General features: G+C 40.2%; 1 protein-coding gene across 3 annotated transcripts in view; it reads right to left on the bottom strand.

Moving 5' to 3' along the window:
• The window catches only part of TMEM161B (transmembrane protein 161B), a 248,632-nt gene that overhangs the window by 201,480 nt on the left and 27,407 nt on the right, over positions 1 to 19,745 (bottom strand). The window contains exon 1 of one of the 3 annotated variants that reach the window (XM_029573636.1): positions 12,021 to 12,040. The exons of the other annotated variants lie outside the window; for them this stretch is intronic. The gene's annotated coding sequence lies outside the window, so the exon portion shown is untranslated. Of the gene's footprint in view, positions 1 to 12,020; positions 12,041 to 19,745 lie in introns of those variants that run through there. 3 annotated transcript variants of the gene reach the window in all.

Raw genomic sequence — 19,745 nt, 5'->3', positions numbered from 1 at the left:
AGACCCATGAGGAGGAGGCAGCAGCAGCAGTAGTCCAAGCAGGCTAAGGGTCTAGACACTGTTTATAGAAAGAAAAAGTTGGATTTTGGCAATATTACAAAGCAAAAAAAAACACATTTTAGAAATGTTATGGATGTGTGCAGAGGCAGGAGGAAAGTCAAGACAATCCTAAAATTGCAGACAAAGAAGACATGGAGGCTGATTGTGTTATCCAAAGGTAGAAAAACTGGAAGGAAGTGATTTGAAAGGAAAGATGATAAATTCAGCCTTGGTCATGTTAAATTTAAGGTGGCAGTGGGCCATCCATGTAGCTATGTCAGATAAGCAAGCTGAGATCTGGGATTATATGCTGTGTAAAAGTTTCACTGTAAAGAGAGAGATCATGAGTGAGAAGGTATTGAAAGCCACAGGAGAAGATCAGAGCACTAAGAGAACAAGCATAAAAGAAGAGATGAGTGTTCAGAACAGAGTCTTGGGCCACACTGACTGATAAGGGATAGCAGAAGAGGAGGATCCACAAAAGATATACTAACAGGTGGAATGCGAAATGTAAGAGAAATTAACACAGAAATGAATCCTGGAATCCAAGGGACAACAGAGTATAAAGGAGAAGATGATTATTAACAATGTCAAAAAGCAGTATACATGTCAAGGAGAATAAGGACTAAATATTAGCCCCTGGTCTTAGGCATGAAGAGATCACTGGAAACATTGGCAAGGGCTATCTTAGTGTAAAGAGAAGGTAGATTAATGCTGATCAAGAATGGCATGCAAGAAAATCAAGGCAGAGTTGACAGACAGCACATATGAGAAGTTTAGATGTAAACAGGAAGAGAGAGATAGGACAATAGTTAGCAGGAATAAGTAGGATCCAGTGAATATTTTTGAGAAGTGTAATAAAGCAACTTTTAAAGTAACAGAAATGACTATCGTGAAAAATAATAGGTGAAGATATGACAGATATGCAGAGGAGTTAGAATTGTAGAGCTGCATGAGAATAGGATCGAGAAATAAGAAATGAGTTTGGAGCAGGAAAGAAGATGAAAGGAGCCAAATAGAAGAGACATGGGGGTGGGGGCAGGATAATCAAAAGGACACTCTAAAGTAAGAGTACTAATAAGGGTCTTCAAATTATCAGCTTGTCTGATTCTTTGATCTACTGCTTCAGGTTTTGGTTTTATTACTAGATCTTTCTTTTTTAAAAACTTAAAATTGGTCTTACCTGATAATTTTCTTTCCTCGAGTACTACTAGGCCAGTGCATTACACTTGAGATTTTCCCATTCCTCAGCTGCTGGAAACAGAGATCACAACCTTTTTTTGATATAACTACTTTGGGCCATAAAATGGGGAGTGGTCAAAGGCCTTTAGCAACCTTCCAAAGCAACCAAATAAGGACCCCATTCTTTTTTTTTTTTTATTTACAAATCTTCAGGAAAGGGTAGAGAGGGAAGAGCAAAAAGGTAGAGCGAGAGATCAAGAACAAGCTGGATGCCTCTGGCATTTCTGTTTATAGCACCTGCATTCCTGGATGGGGACTGGATTGATCTAGCAAGATTTAAGGAAAGAAAATTATCAGGTAAGAACAATTTTACCTTCCTTTTTCTTCTGTTAGACAAGTCCATTACATTTGGCAGATACAAAAGCTGCTTCCTAGGCACAGCAGGAGGAAAAGAGGTCATTTCCTCCTTCTCCTGTACATTCAGTCTATAATATTTGGAAAATGAATGCAGGGATGACTATGTGGCAGCCCAACAGATTTCCTCCTGGTGAGACAAATAATGCTCCTGGTAATCGCAGAGTGTTCATGAAGCATCACTGGTGCTTGTCTACTATTGAATATAGGAGCTGAAGAGATGACTTCATTATCTATTTTGCTATAATGGTCTTGGAAGAGGCTTCTCTTTCATATGGTCCACCAAATCGCACAAACTACCTATTCAAACTCCTAAAAATGTTTGCCACTTTTAAGTATCTTAAAATCATGTGGTGCACATCCAGTAAGTAAAAGCTGTTGCCTTTCCTCTTATTTTCTTTCTTCCTGAATGCTGGCAGAAACAGCATATGATTCAGGTGGAATAGATACACCACTGTTGGAAGGAAAGAGGGCACTGGTTTGAAGATGACTGAATGAGGTGAAATCACTAAGTAGGATTCCCTATATGAAAGAGCCTGCAACTCCAAAATAAACCTGGCGGAACAGATTGCTTCCAGAAAGGTAGTTTTTAAATGTCAGATCCTTAATGGATGCTTGCTTCAAGGGTTCAAAGGGTGCTCCTACGCTTTAAGAACCAGGTTAAGATTCAGCTGAGGAAAAATCAGTCTGAGGTGTGGCCAAATATTCTTCACCTCTTGGAGAAAGCATTCCACATCCGGGTATGTGGCTATGTGACTTCCCCCCTGAATGTAGCCCCTATAGTAGGATATACAATTGTACTCATAAGTTTACATACTCCTAGCACAATTTACAAGATATGTAGCATTTTAAGAAAACATGAGTGATCAGATAAAACATGTCTTATTTTTAATGCATTTTAAAACTATTATTCTTCATAGAATAGCACAACCATTAAAAAACAAATCATTGCAATAAGGGAAATAATAAAATGGTCCTGTTCAAAAGTTTACATGCCCTTAGTTCTTAATATCGTGTATTGCTCCTTTTGCATCAATAATGGCTTCAGTCTTTTGTGATAGTTGTGAATGAGGCCCTTTATTTTCTCATGTGGAAAAGCTGCCCATTCCTCTTGGCAAAAAAGCCTCCAAATCGTGTAAATTCTTTGATTGTCTAGCATGAACTGCATGTTTGAGCTCTCCACGAAATGGCTCAATGATGGTGAGGTCAGAAGACTGTGATGGCCACGCCAGAACCTTCACTTTCTTCTGCTGCAGCCACTGAAGGGTCAAACTGGCCTTATGTTTCGGATCATTGTCATACTGGAAAGTCCAAGTGCACCCCATGTGCAGCTTCCTGGCTGATAAATGCAAATTCTCCTCCAATATTTTCTGATAAGATGCTGCATTCATCCTGCCATCAATTTTGACTAAATTCCTTATGCCACTGTATTTCACCATTGAAGCAGAAAGAAACGTTTGAGTTGCAAAGTATCAGGCTTATTGATTTAGGGTAGTAACCACAGCACCAGCAAGTTACTCCCATGCATACTTTTCTTCTTTCAATTCTTTAGCCTTTAGGGATTCACAGTATTTATCCCATGTCCTTTTGAATTCTTTCACTTTTTTGGTTTTCCAAGCATCCACCACCCTCTCCGTGAAGAAATATTTTCTGACGTGGGTTCTGAGACGTCCTCCCTGGAGTTTCATTTTGTGACCCTTAGTTCTACTGATTTCTTTCCAACGGAAAAGGTTTGACATTTGTACATTATTAAAACCTTTCAGGTATCTGACAGTCTGTATCATTATCAGTCCTGTGCCTCCTCTTTTCCAGGGTATACATATTCAGAACCTTCAGTCTCTCCTCATAGATTTTCTGATACTGACCCCACACCATTTTGGTAGCCCCTTCTATGGACCACCTGGAGTTCAGTTTGGGAGCCCATTAGTAATGGTAACATGGAATAGACTTAGTTTTTGGGTACTTGCCAGGTCCTTATGGCCTGGATTGGCCACTGTTGGAAACAGGATGCTGGGCTTGATGGACCCTTGGTCTGACCCAGTATGGCATTTTCTTATGAGTAGTAACACTGATTAAAATCTGGGTAAGCATGATATTTACATAAAGATCAAAGGTAACAAGTGAGATATCTGACTTGAAGTGTGTCAGATCTTGTGGGGAAAATAGCAGCAAATAATACAAAGTTATTCAGTGAAGATACATGACTTGAGGAGTGTAAGATCATGTGAGAAAATAGCAGCAAATAATACAAAGTTATTTAGAGAATATGTTACACCAATTTCAGGGATTCATCACAGGGTGGGTAGAATTAGACGGGTAGGCCTGTAGGAAAAACCAGATTTTTTAGGGGGTTTTTTTTTATTTAGGTGTAGATGTTTCGGTGCGTAAGTCTGGAGGCAGGGAGTTCCAAAGGGTAAGGCCTAAATCCCATCTAAAGCCCCACCTTTATAAATCGCTTTTAAATCTTATGCCTGATTCTCTGCTGTTAGTCTTGACTAACTTTTTCTTTTAACCAAGTCTCTTGATCTGTATTTTTGTCTTATTAGACTGTAAGCTCTATTGAACAGGGACTGTCTTTTTAAATGTTTGTACAGCGCTTCATATGTCGTGTAGCACTATAGAAATGAGTAGTAGTAGTAGTAGTAGTAGTAGTAGTAGTAGGTGGTTAGGGCAGTTAGTGTAGCTGGGTTTAAAAAAGATTTGGGCAAGTCTCTGGAAGAAAACTTCATAAACTGCTATTAATAAAGTTGGCTTAGGAAATAGATATTGCTATTACTGGCATTAGTAGCATGGGATCTATTTAATGTATGGGTACTTGCCAGGTGATTGTACCCTGGATTGGCCACTGTTAGAAACAGGACGCTGGGCTTGATGGACTCTCAGTCTGACCTCATATGGCAACTTATATTCTTAAAAATCATAGGTGGTATATACCCCAAAATTCTGAAAATATAAAAATTAACTGAAGATTTATTACTAGTCATCTCTAACCTCATAAAAATCAGATATAGTACCTAAGGACTGGAGGGTGGCCAACTTAACCTCCATTTTTAGAAAAGGTTCAGGATTAATCTGGAACACTACTAACCATCAGGCTAGACACTGCTGCAAGGCACAATGGTAGAAGCTATTCTGAAAAACAAAATTACTGGCCATCTGGATAGAGAGATTAATGGAGCAAAGCCAACATGGATTTAGCAAAGTCAAGTCTTGACTTACAAATCTTTTAGTTTTCTTGAAGGAATTAAACATGTGGACAATGGTTGGTCAATAAAAATAGTATATCTGGATTTTCAAATGGCATTTGACAGAGACCCTCATGAAAGGCTCATCAGGAAATTTAAAGAGCCATGAATAGGACACAATGGCCTATTGTGGATTGATAACTGGCTAAGAGGAAAGAATAGGGCAAAATGGTCATTCTTCTCTATGGAGAATATAGTGGAGTGGAGTGCATCAGGATCTGTGCTGGAACACTGCCTTTGAATATCAAGCAAATTTTCAAAAGGCCACACATGTAAATAACGGAGGTTACATGTGTGGCCTGGCCTTGCGCACAATGCGTAACCCCCATTATGCGCAGAACTGCCTGGTCCTGAAAAAGGGGCGGGCCAGGGGGCATGGTTTGGGCGGGACGGAGGCCAGCCAGGACAGCGACCATTAGCTGCTGTCCCGGGGAAGCATGCACCAGCAGGCGGCTGGCACGTGGAAACTACTTGTGCGTCAGAGGAGCAGTAAGTAGCAAAATTAAAAAATTGGTAATAGCTTAGGTTTAGGGGGTGGGGAAAGAGAGGAAAAGGAAAGATGGTTAGGTAGGGGTAGGGAAGTTTCTTCCCAGTCCGCTCCATAATTGGAGCAAACTGGGAGGGAACAGGGGGAGTCCTGACTGAGTCACCGCATATATTTAGCGAAAATTCCCGCCTGCATGCACTGCACGTACATGTGCGCGCAGATTTTAAAATCCGGCATGCATGAGTGTGCAGCCATCACATTTTATAACATGCATGCGCCAGCACGTGCGTGTTATAAAAAAATTGGCGCACCCATGTGCGTGCGCCAGGAACCACGTGCTGCTTTTAAAATCGACCCCTATGTTTCTAAATGTTCTGGAAAAGAACAGCAATTAGTGAGATGATCAAATTTGCAGGTGAAATATTATTCAAAGTAATTAAATCACAAACCAACTGTGAGGAATTGCAAGAGGACTTTGAAAGTTTGGGGGACTCTGTCTAAATGGCAGATGAAATTTAATTTGGACAAGAGCAAAGTGATGCACATAGGGAAGAATTTTAAAAAAAAAAGTGCATGCTGCTGGGTTCCGTATTAAGATGTTACCACTCAGGAAAAGTATTTTGGAGTCACTGTGGACAATACTTAGAAATCCTCAGCTCAGTGTGCGGTGACAGTCAAAAAAGCAAACAAATGTTAAGCAGTTTTAGGAAAGGAAAGGAAAATAAACAGAAGATGATATAATGCCTCTGTACTTATCTGTGGTGCTACCGCACCTTGAGCAGTATATAGTTCTGGTTTCCCAGTCTCAAAAAAGATTAACTAGAAAAGGTTCAGAGAAGGGCAACCAAAATGATAAAAGGGCTGGAATGGCTCCCCTATAAAGAAAGGCTAAACAGCCTGGAGAAGAGACAGCTGAGAGGAGATATGACAGAAATCTATTAAATCATGAGAACAGTTCTTGTTCCAATCTACCTTATAAATGGCCTGTGACCGACGGCCCGCAAATGCGCAGTAGAGCACAGCTCTACTGCGCATGTGCGGGCAAGGATGTTGATCAGAAAAAAAAATGGCGGTGGGGCCGCAGGAGCGGGAGGAGAAGCAGCGGCGCCGCGCGCGCGCGCGGTGCCGCTGCTTCTCCTCCCCAGATCTGCCGGCAGATCTCGGGGGGGGGGGGGGGTCACTCCCGCGCCCCCCCCACCGAGATCTGCCGGCAGATCTCGGGGGGGGGGGTGTCACTCCCGCGCCCCCCCCCACCGAGATCTGCCGGCAGGGGCGGGAGGAGTTAATGGAGCCGGGTGAGGGTTGCGGGAAGTCGCGCTTACGGCGCCGGGAGGAAATGGAGGTGGGTGGAGGGAGGGAGGGAGAGGGGGACTGAGTGAGTGGGAGGGAGGGAGGGAGAGGGGGACTGAGTGAGTGGGAGGGAGGGAGAGGGGGGGACTGAGTGGGAGGGAGTGAGGGAGAGGGGGGACTGAGTGAGAGGAGAGGGAGGGTGGAGAGGAGTGGGTGGGGGAGGGGGGTGGTGAAGAGTGAGGGGAGAGAGAATGAGGGGGAGGTGAGAGACAGAGGGATGTAGCCCGTTTTAACGGGCTTTACGGCTTGTGTATATATGTTCCAATGTATAAATTTTATACATTGTATAATGTTACAATGTATAAATAGTACGACCCCTGTCATACTATTACTCTGTTATAATGTGAACCCTTGTGATGTACCCCAACGAATGTCGGTATATAAAAGCAAATAAATAAATAAATATACTCTTTCAAATAGCACAACCACAAGGTTTTATATTTTTTTACCTCCCTGACCGGATTAGTGTTATCTGGGTATATTATTACCCAGGTAAAGTTTATCTAGATAAAGGAGGGGCATTTCTGGGTGGGTCAAAGTTATCCAGCTAATGTAGCCGGATAACTCGTATATTCAAAGTTATCTACATAAAATATGCCAATAACGTTTATTGTATCAAGAGGCAGTCTTAAAGTTATCTGGATAAACTTACCAAGATAACTTTGGTTTGTCCTAACAGCAGTCTGCAACTGTTCTTGCTTGGTTCACGTCCTATCTTTCATTTCATGTAGCTATTAAGAGATGCTATATCTAATCTCCAGCCACTTATCACTGAGGTGCCCTACGGTTCTTCTCTATCTGTCTCTCTATTCAATATCTATTTGATCCCTCTTTGTTAAGTTCTTCGGAGCCTTGGTATGGTTTTCCGAATGTATGCAGATGACATACAATTCCTCATGCCTATCAGTTCAACATTACAGTTGACCTTCGAGAAGCTCAGCAGTTGCATGACTAAAGTACAAAATTGGTTGACCATGAATAAGCTGGCCTTGAATCTTAAAAAGACTGACTGACATCCTCTTTTTGGGTTGTACAACATTGCCAGATATGCAAGCCACCTTTACTTTTGAAGGCCAGCATATCTCTATTTCCATGCAAGTGCATAATTTAGGTATTCGCATTGACGCAACACTTTCAATGCAACCGCAAATAAATTCTATAATACATACTACATACTTATGTCTTGCAAACTTTTGATTACTGAAGAGCTTATTTTATCTCCTCTGGACCAATATAATTCTTTAGTTAGGTATTCCACTTCCCTCTCAATTCTTTACAGCTAGTTCAAAACTCTGTTGCTCAATTAGTAACGTGTTTCATCATGGGAACATACAACCCCTTCACTTGCTAAATTCCATTAACTTTCAGTGTGTTGGTGAATACAATTCAAAGCATTATGCTTAGTATTCAAAGGTCTGTACAATCTTGCCTCACAGTGTGTTTCTTCTTCCATTCAATCATATCAGCCAAGTCGTTCTTTGCGCTTTTCTTCAGGGAACTTGCTTCAGTTACCCCCTCCAAGTTTCTAAAACTTGTTTAACACTGTAAGAGAATCTTCAGTGCCACTGCACCTTCTTTATGAAATGAGCAACCTGAAGTGATGAGGGCGGAAAAAGAGTTGCTCCGTTTTAGGAAGCTATTAAAAGCTCATATGTTCTCATTAGCATTTAATCAAATTGGTGGTTAGACTGAAGATAAATAATATTTAAGTGTTTTATATACCATCATTCCATATGAGAATCAGTAGTTCAGAATGGTGTACAGGCTTGACACTCGTAAATAAATGATTAAATGCAGTAGGAGGCATACATGTATACAGGTAGTAAACTAGGTAAGAATTTAGAGGAAAGGGTGCTTTTCAAAGGGTGCCCTTCAAGGCGGATACAATATAGAGTAGTATAAAAAGATTAAAGGGGTGTTAAGGATTATGGAGGGTATTTCAGTACATATTTTAGATAACTGGCTCTGAGTGTTCATGGGAGAAAATGTTGTTTAAATATTATTCCCATTAGATCGCTGTTCTGATTAATGTTATTTAACAATATTCAGGTCAATACAGAAAAACCCGCGGGAGAGCCAGCGAGCACCCACTCTCCTGGGCGCGTGATTAAGAAAGAAAAAATATGCAAATGAGGGCCCATGGTAAAAGGAGGAGCTAGGGACACTAGTGCATCCCTAGTGCCTCCTTTTTGACAGAAGCAGCAGCTGTCAGCGGGTTTATTTATTTATAGATTTTTCTATACCGGCATTCGAGATTAGGAATCCCATCATGCCGGTTTACAAATAACAAGAGGGTGTGCACAAAAAACAGAACATAAACAAGTGCAAAGAAATAAAAGTTACATTACAAGAGGGTCATAAAACTGGGGAGAGAATTAGAGTAAGATAGTTGAGTAGTAAAGATGAATTATTTACATTAATAATTTACATAATATTGTGTAGTGTCTTATAAGATGTTACTGTCTTTCAATATGGATCTGGGAAGGCTTGCTTAAATAGCCATGTCTTAAGCCTTTTTCTGAAAGTAGGAAGGCATGGTTCTTGTCTTAGATCGGGAGGAATAGAGTTCCATAGTGAAGGTCCGGCTGTGGAAAAGGCTCGGTCTCTGTAGGTTAGGTGGTGAGTGGTTTTGGTTTGTGGAACAAGGAGTGATCCTTTGTAGGCTTCTCTGATGGGTCTGGTGGATGTGTGCTTTCTGAGTGGAATTTGAAGATTGAGGGATGCTTGGTGATGGATAGTCTTGTAGATGATAGTGAGGGATTTGTGGATAATTCTAAAGTGTATTGGCAGCCAGTGCAAGTTCTTGAGAATAGGAGAGATGTGGTCTCTTCTCCTGGTGTTAGTCAGAATTCTTGCAGCTGAATTTTTTCATTTTGCAAAATGGCGGCGCAGAATGGCGCCGGCTGAAGACAACACGATTCAATTGCAGGAGGCCGTTCCGGACCGCCGCTGGGCCCCCAGGTAATTTAAGGCATTTGGGGGGGGGGGTTCGGGAGGGTGGGGGATTTAATTTAAAGGGTCGGGGGTGGGTTTTAGGGTGTTTTAGCGTGCCAGTTTTCCTGCCCTCCCCCCGATTTAGCTACAGACCGCCGCTGGACCCCAGGTAATTTAAGGCATTTGGGGGGGGTTCGGGAGGGTGGGGGATTTAATTTAAAGGGTCGGGGGTGGGTTTTAGGGTGTTTTAGTGTGCCGGCTCACAATTTTAATGATTTTCACGATACTTTAAACACCCAAACGGCAACAATACGATTCCCTCCCCCTCCCAGCCGAAATCGATCGTTAAGACGATCGAGGACACGATTCACATCTCTAATAGAGACAAACAGGATAAAAGTTCTACAGGAAACAAAATGCACTGTAGAATCTTTATGGATAGAAATTTAATGTAAGAAATGGAATAGAATAACAGTAGGGGGTGTACTACCATCCACCTGGCCAGAATGAACAAATTGATGATGAACTGCTAACAGAAATTAGGGAAGCTAACAAAATTAGCAACACAGTAATAATGGATGATTTCAATTATCCCAATATTGACTGGGTAAATGTCACATCAGGACATGCTAAAGAAGTCAAGTTTTGAGATGAAAAATGACTACTTCATGGAGCAGCTGGTACAAGAACAGACAAGGTGGGGAGCTATTTTAGACCTAGTTCTTAGTGAAACAGGATTTGGTGAAAAAAGTTGTAGTATTAGGGCCACTTAACAACAGTGATCATAACATGATCAAATTTGACTTGATAACTGTAGGGAAGATGGTAAGGAAATTTACGGTATTAGCATTAAACGTTCAAAAGGGAGATAATGAAAAAATGAGAAAAATATTAGAAAAAAACTGAAAGGAGTAGATGCAAAGGTCAAGTGTTTACATCAGGTATGGATATTTAAAAATACTCTTGGAAACCCAGACCAGATGAATTCCACGCATTAAAAAAAGAAAAGTGGAAGGAAGGCCAAACGACTGCTGGCATGATTAAAAGGTGAGGCGAGAGGCTATTCTAGCCAAAAGAAAATCCTTCAAAAAATGGAAACGGGATCTGAATGAAGAAAACAGGAAACAGCATAAGCACTGGCAAGTTACATACAAAACATTGGTAAAGAAGGCTGAGACTGAAATTGAAAAGAAGTTTGCTATGGAAGCAAAAATTAAAAACTTTTATCAGGTATATTCAAAGCAAAAATCTGCGAGAGAGTCAGTTGGACCATTACTTGCGATGTAAGGCAGATACCTATGCCAGAAGTGATGTTTAAAGGTGAGGATCCAGAAGAACTGAAACAAATAGTGAACCTGGAAGATATACTAGGGCAAACTGACAAACTAAAGAATAGGAAATCAACTGAACCAGATAGTATATATCCCAGAGAGCTGAAAGAACTGAAAAATGAAATTACAGATCTATTGTTGGCAATCTGGGACATTCCAAGTCAAGTGGACCAATTTAGAAAACCAGCCACGCTCCACCTCCTTCAAATTGAATAAAATTGTGTGGATGTTCACTAGGGCCTCAAACAAAACCCATGCAAAAATCTTTGACTGGATCTCTATTGGTTCAAGAACTAGAGGCAGCTGAATGAAGAGTACAGTGCTCCGCCCAACACAAAATGATCACCTTGTTTGGGCACTGCAGCCAAACAACCCCAGTTAGGGGCCTGAAATTTTGTGGATTATTACAACCTCTGTTACTAAGTTCCCATGCAAAGTTTGGAATCTAACATGAGCTTGCCACCCTTTTTATAGGCCAGTAATTTACATGAAAAATTTTACAAAAGAAATTTAAGGCCTAATTTGTCTCCTCATTGCTTTTGATGAAAACTTCAATTCGGGCCATAACTGGATTGGTAGTCATGGCCCATGACGTACATCTAAGATTTTCACTAGGAGGCTTAGAAGCCAACTGGAAGCAAAGATATAGTTAGATAAAGGCGTCACCTTTTTATGCAAATTTTCACCATTTTTTGGGTGCAAATCTGTTTAGTTTTTTTTTTCTTTCTAATATCCTTTGAGAGAGTAAGGTTTTTGCTACAAAAGTCATTCCTCTTATCTTGGACCCAGCTTAGCCTAGCTTTAGTCAGAATTACAGTCCCAGAGACAAGCATCATTTGTATGCATGAATGTACTATGTTAACAGAGTCATTTTTGGCTCCCAACTGTGAAACATTGAAATGAGCTAGAGATGTGAAATTTTGCAAAGCAGCTCAATTTATTGTGCTTACCACCTTTTAGCTTCTGACCCATATTTGTTTAGACATATTTTCATAAATTAGTCATCAAAGTGCAAAACATTGTATGCTGAATAGTTACCTTGCATTGGTCAGTGGGGGCTGACCCACTGCCAATTCAGCAAAATTGACAACCCCATCACCTAAGGGCCACTCCAGACAGCCAGACAAGGTACCAGTCACAGGTTTCCAAGCTTTAATTTAAGCACAAAATAAGAAAAGGCAAGACACTACATGAGAATTGCTTAAACTGCAAATTTCAAAAAAATTCACTTAGTCTTTTTTCCTGCTTTGCACATGCTTTTGAATGTCCCATCAATGTATGACAAAGCAGCTTGTAAATAAATGTATTGCCTACCTGATAAAGTTGTTATGGGTGCATCAAGGGTAGCAATAATGTGCTCTTCTGGAACCCAACAGGTGTCTCTATGGGGCGGCCAGTAAAATGACCTGGCAGGACCTTGGGGGTGCAAGAAATTGACCATGATATCATGTTGCTCAATTGAGACTTCGCATATATGGCCAATCCACCAGGAATTATGATAGATACAAACTAAATACTGACCACTTCAAGCCAGATACTTGAAGGGCAGGAAAATATTCAAGTTCAAGTACTAGAATACTTGCAATGAATGAGGTCATTCAAAATTTTGCTAATGCAAATTTTAGTTGCATCAATGGGCTTGAATTGATGATTTTCCCTTGTGCAAGCAACTATATGACCTTTGCTAAACTGTCAACCTGAATAGATCGGATTACTTCAATGTCCTCCTTTAGGACAAGAAAAATTTTGATACCAGGGACACATCACAAAAGTCAAATAAATCCTTTCGTGTCAAAATTTGGTTCATGAGGGAGCGCTGTAGCACTGGCAGCTAAACGGTTTGTGGCTCCTCCAATCCCATCACAGGGTGATTTTCCATGGCTGGTGCCAAAAAAAGTTCCATTCAGCTGTGACGTGAGAGTCATTACTATGATTGCAAAGATTAATGACATTTTTTAAGTTTTTGTATTGAGCATCAGAGCCATCACTAAAGTAGTGAATTACCTCCAAAACGGGTAAAATGCCCTTCAAATGCTCAATGAGTGTTCTCAAAAGCTTGTGCACAGCTATTGTGTCATGGCACAAGCAGTCACTAATCATGCATTTACAGAGACATTGGACATCAGTGTTGCAACTGTAAACAATAAAAGGGTGGAGTGTTGCCTATTTTCACTGCATCCTGAACAATAAAAGGAATAATTTTCAATAGTTTTATCAAGATACATAAAACATCAGGATGGGCCAGGACTTATCTGTCAAGGCATTCATTATACCACAAAGAGCACAATGGTATCATAGGTCAAGGTATGTTCCCAAAATCTCTGCCACAACACACAGCTAACATATTACCACCATCGCTCCTTGTAAAGGTGATACTTTTGCATATTCAGGCTTGCATGCAGTAAATAACAGCACAATAAAAATGTCCATTTTGAGGGGTCATTTATAAAAGTGTGTCAAAGCAAGATGTGTCATAAGCTTCAAGCATGGTAAGCACAACAAGCTTCACCGAACGGCAGAATTTCACATTTCTAGCTCATTTGCGTGTTACATAGTAGGACACCAAAGATGCCTCTTTTTAACACAGCAAACTCACACACGCAAATGATGCATATCTTAAGAGCCTTAATTCTGACCAAAGCAAGATCAGGTCCAAAATGAAACAGGGCGACTTTTGTAGTAAAAAAGATGTTCTTTCAAGTGACATAAAAAAGAAAATATTTAAAGACTACAACAGTAGAGATATCTGCACCTGAAAATTGGTAAAAATTTGCATAAAAAAGTGAGTGTGTCTTTATGTAATTATATCTTTGCTTCCAGTTGCTTGTAAAGTCTCTAAGTGCAAATCTTATACATATATAACATGGGCCATGACTACTGGGCCAGTCAGGGCCTGAATCAAAGCACAGGTCAGGAGTAATGAAGAACTGAAGTAAGCCTTATATTTCTTTTGTAAAATTTTTCACATACTTTGCTGGCCCATAATAAGGGAGGCAAGCTAACTTTATGTTACAAACTTTGCACTGGGACTTATCACCGGGGTGTGTACTAATCCACAAAATTTCAGGCCCCTGAGAGGTATTGTTGGGCTGCTGCACCTGGACAAAATGGCCATTTTAGGTTGTGTGGAGCATAGTACTCAGAGGTGACCTCCATTCAACTGCCCCTAGCTCTCCAACCAATGGAGATTCAGGTGAAAAAAATGTAATATGGTTTTGTTTGAGACCCAAGAGAACATCAGTGCAAACCTTTGTTTGATTTGGAGGAGGTTGAGCGTAGACCCCTGGTCCACTTGATATGGAATGACTCAGTCTCTAAACTATTATTAAAATCAGCTATGGTACCTGAAGATTTGAGGGTGGCCAAAGTATCACCGGTTTTTCAAAAGGGTTCCAGGGTGATCCGGGAAACTACAGACTTGAGAGCCTGACGTCAGTGCTGGGGAAAAATGGTTCAAAGTATTCTAAAGGACAAAATTACTGAACATATAGATAGTTTAATGGGACAAAGTCAATATGAATTTAACCAAGGGAAGTCTTGCCTCACCAATTTGCTATATATTTTTTAAGGCGTGAACAAGCATGTGAATAAAGGTGAAACAGTTGACATTGCCAAACGCTTTCTGAAAATGCAGATATACTAACTACCTCATGAGAGACTCTTGAGGAAATAAAAAAGCATGGGATAGGAAGCAATGTTCTGTTGTGGATTGAGGACTGGTTAAAAGATAGAAAACAGAGAGTAGGGCTAAGGTCAATTTTCTCAATGGAGAAAGGTGAATAGTGAAGTGCCCCAGGTGTCTGTACTAGGACCTCGTTTTAACATTCATAACTAATCTTGACATGGGAATGATGAGTGAGGTGATCAAATTTGCTGAGGATACAAAATTAATCAAAGTTGCTAAATCACAAGAGGATTTGTGCGAAATTGCAAGAGAACCTTGCAAGACCGGGAGAAAGGGCAAACAAACAGCAGATGTGTGGCCAAGTCCAAATTATAGCTACACAATGCAAGATTCTACTTTGGGAGTCACCACCCAGGAAAAGGATCTAGGCATAACCGTGGATAAAATGTTGAAATCCTTTGCTTAGTGTGCAGTGGCGGCCAAGAAAGAAAATAGAATGCAAGAATAAAAGAGAGAATATAATGCCTCTGTCACTCCATGGTGCAAACACACTTTACGTATTATGTGCAGTTCTGGTCATCGCATCTCAAAAAAAGACATAGCAGAATTAGAAAAAGGTACAGAGAAGGGCAACCAAAATGATAAAAGGGGATGGAATAATTCCCCTATGAGGAAAGGCCAAAGAGATAAGGGGCTCTTCAGTTTGGAGAAAAGACAGCTGAGGGGAGATATGAAAGAGGTCTATAAAATAATGAGTGGCATGAATCAGTTGTTTACTCTTTCAAAAACTACAAAGATTATGAGACATTCAATGAAGTTACTAGGTGATAAATTTAAGACAAATATGAGAATTTGTTTTTTTCTCCACAGGTAATTAAACTCAGATTCATTGCAGGAAGATGTGGTCAAAGCTGGGATTACAAAAGGTTTAGGCAAGTTTCTGGAAGTCCATAAACCATTATTAAGGTAGACTTGGGAAAATCCATTACATGCATAAGCAGCATGGAATCTATTGATCTTTTGGGATCCTGCCAGGTACTTAAGATCTGGATTGACCACTGTTGGAAACAGGATATTGGACCTGGACAATTGGTGTGACCCAGTATGGAAAATCTTATGTTCTTTTGTAATAGTAAGAACCCAGAATATCAGGGAAGGAATGACAAAGAAGTTGTGAACTAGCCTGGCTCAAAGAGACTTCAGTTACTCTGCTAGGGACATTCATCACAGCACTCAGCAATGTCAGAAACTCCCTCTTTCTTACAATGAAGACACACGGATATTGCTAAGCTGGTGCTTGCACAGAATGGATATTCTCAGGACCAGCAGAGGAGCCCTTTTCTAGTTAAGCTAGCTCAGGAGCCAATGTAATAAAAAAAGCTAAGTAAAAATAGTAAGCTAAATTTAAGGATACGCTTTCTTTTCTCATGAGCTAAAAAAAAAAAAAAAAGTTAACTCCTAATGCAGTAAGCTATGTGCTAACAAAATAAGAGTTTTTATAAAAAAGTGCTAACCCAAAAATGTGTGCACAAATATGTGCTTAATATTACACATGGATTTATGCACAAATAAGAATATAAGAAATGCCATACTGGATCAGACCAAAAGTTCAGCAAGCCCAGCATCCTGCCTCCATCAGTGGTCAATGCAGGTCACAAGTACCCAGTAGGATCCCGAACAATAGGTCCAATCCTTCTGGTTAATAAAGTATGATTTAATAATAGGAATTTTTTAGACACTTGGTTTGAGAGGAAGCATGTATAGAGCTCTTGATGGTTTGTATTCAAATGAAGTCATAGACTACTTTAACATAACCCTCCAGATGCAAGGTCAGTGTTCATATAGTTTGCCTTGCCAGCATGGAGAATGGACTAAAAGGACATCTACCTTCTCAAATGCCTGCCTCTAGTATTCTGTTTAATGAACCATGGACTTCAGGAAACAGGAAAACCAGAAAGAGCTGAAAGGGGTACCATAAACTTAATTACTTTTCTCCACCCCAATGTAAAAAATAAAAAACAAAAAAACACCCCCGAACTTACAACCTACAGTACATTAAAATGAACCATGTAAAACACTAACAGCCCTATGTTTACGTCCCATTACAACTTTCATTTGTTTGTATTCCTGACAGTATAGCCTTGTCCAGGAATGACAAAACACTTTTTGAAAAGTTAAGCTTTAAAGACCTGTCTGTGCCATGCCCCACTGCTTACATAAGCTATTGTCAACTGCCACCAACAGAGTCTTTAAAACACCAAAGAAGCGGAGAACAATAAACTGTTTTAAAAAAATAGAAGAAAAAAGGGCAGGCAGGGAACTGCAGGTTTCCAAAGAGCTGCAGGCAGTGACTGATTACTACAAATGACTTTCTGACACGTGTAAAAGTCAGTTCATTAAACTGTATGGTTTTTGAAAACTAACAATGAGCAATTTACAGTTGCAAGAAAGAGTGGAACTTATCTCCAACTGACCTACCGACTGATAACCCTGCTCAGCTTAAAAGGGAAGTAAGACAAGTTCCAATTTAAGGGCTTATCTATAACATTTAAATTGACCTTAGTGGCAATGTCAAACCCATGGCACTAGAAAGACTGAAATCACATTCATGTATGCATAGCAAATATCACAAGTGCTCACAAAGAGAAAGGGTCACCAGCATGCCTCTCCATAGCATGACTGTTCAAGGACATTCTCCAATAACCCTGAAGCAGCTTCCTTCTACTATCAACATAAAATCATATTCTTACTATATTAACTTATAGCTAAAAATTACTTCAAATACAAAAGCCTAACTTATTTTTCCTCTGAAACAAATGGAAAAGCTAGTTTTCCTTATGACTAGGTGAGTTCCCAAATAACAGAGAGACCATTTCAGCATTTAACCATTTCAGTGGTTATTGAACAGTGACCATTCAAAACAGGATAACAGATACTACAAATTACTTTTTGATCCCCTTCCAGCTGACCAGAATAGATCAAAATTCCCTATAATTAACATATTATTAAATGATGACAGTACCCTCATAATCCAATCAGATTCAGCAGTGGCTCACAAATATTTTTAGAGCACACACTAAGAAATATTTCCTAAAAGAAGGAAACTGGAATAAATTAGAATATCAATACCAAGGCAGTTGGATCGCAAAAGATGATGAATATCCAACAAATGTAAAAAGAATTGAGAATGCAAAAAATAACTTTAGAAACTGTAGGAAGTCTTTTAGGAGGAACTTTGATTTTAAGCTAAAGACAAGAATATTAAGTGCATACATCTCATTGATAAGATGCAGAAATGAAACATGGACTACCAAAGTAACAAGATCATGGGAAAAAATGCATGTATTTGGAATGTGGTTATACAAGAATTCTGATGATCAGCTGGAAGGACTCGATCGCATATGAACCGTGCATGGGATGCAGGTAGAAGACTTGGTCAAAAAGGAAAAGGAAATTTGTCTGTCATCTACTCTGAGGTTCTTGTGGCAATTCAGCCCTCATCGAAATTAAAGAAAACAAAATAAAGGAAAACAAGAGTACAGTCTGGAACAACATATTAAAAAAAAAAAGAGAGAAATTAGGTCTTTCTTGTTAATTTCCTTTTCTTTAGTCCTGGCTAGACCGGTTGAGATAAGTAGGTTTTACTCCGCCTATCAGCTGATGGAGAAAAAGGATACACCTTTTTCCAGGACATCATCACTGAATGAAGTGCTGACGGCATTTACCAATAACCTTCTGTGAAAGCATTTCTACTTCACTTATAACCTAAAAATAGGAGTGAATCCCTGGCAGCAATTGTTAAATGGAGCAGAACAGTAAAGAGAACAGAGGTATTGTATCTCCCTGAGGAAGCTTAGTCAGAGAGAGAAAACCAGAAACTCCTTGAGTTTCCAGAAGGGTCCTGGTTTGGTCTAGCAGAACTAAAGAAAAGGAAATTAACAGGCAAGACCAAATTTCTTCTTCCTTATCATCCTGTTGGATAGGTCCAGTCAGGTGTGAAGTACCCAATTTTAAAATTAAACTGGATGGAAAGAAGACAGAACTGCGCTTAGGTCACATGCTCCAGATCCAAGATGGCCATAGCAGAGCAGGCTGCGTGAGCTCCGTCTTTTTCCTTTTGCTGGAGCAGGCTTTGCTCCTTTAGTGATGCCACATACCACACGCAAAAACAGGGCAAAGGAGAGAACTTACCCTGCCGTCTTATCAGACCTCTCCTTTTCAGGCCTGATGGACGCTCATACCACACGCGGCATTCATTCGGGAGCAGTCCATTACCTGCTACTAATTAAGTTGACTTGGAAAATAGCCACTACTATAACCGGCATCAGTAACATGGAATAGACTTAGCTTTTGGGAACTTGCCAGGTTCTTATGGCCTGGATTGGCCACTGTTGGCAACAGGCTGCTGGGCTTGATGGACCCTTGGTCTGAACCAGTATGGCATGTTCTTATGTTCATTGTCCTTGGATGTGGAGGCTGGTGAGGATGTGCTGGCTTCCCCTCTGGACTTATCGACCTCTCTTTTCCCCGATCATGAGGGTCCCACCAGCGAACTCGGCTACCTCCAGAGACCCGAATGTGATGTCTGGAGAGGGGGAGTGTGTTGATGATGCCGATGCCCCATGACCTCGCACATCATCAGGCCGTCCAGGGAGGGACGGAGGGAAGTTTTCAGATCCAGGCTGAACCTCTCTACACAGTTACAAAACCTTTGCAAAATTGTTCACAACCTACCAAGGTAAGACCCAACTTGATAACTCTTGATTCTATATGGGAGGCTATAGAGAACCTTGGAGCCTCAATCTCTCTGCAACTTAATACTGTAGGGTATAGAGTTAATGTTAATGAAAACTGAGTAAAGTTGGTGGAAAAGTCGAACGTCCATTTTCAAAAGGAAATTGAGGAAATTAAAACAGGAGGTACAAGGATTGAAGCCTACTCTTGACCTATTGATAAAAGAAAACCAGCTTTTGCAGAACAAACTTGAGAATTTGGTAAATGTAGTATGTGAGAAAAACTTTGCTTTATAAATTTTCCTAAAATTCCACATATGTCAGCAAAATATGTGTTTAGGAAATATCTTGTGGAAATTCTCAAGGTCTCTGAGACTGGTATCTCTACTATCCAAATATTATTAT

This window comes from Rhinatrema bivittatum, chromosome 1 (genome assembly GCF_901001135.1).
Source record: "Rhinatrema bivittatum chromosome 1, aRhiBiv1.1, whole genome shotgun sequence".
Lineage (NCBI taxonomy): Eukaryota > Metazoa > Chordata > Amphibia > Gymnophiona > Rhinatrematidae > Rhinatrema > Rhinatrema bivittatum.
This window is presented reverse-complemented; position numbering and strand designations above follow the sequence as displayed.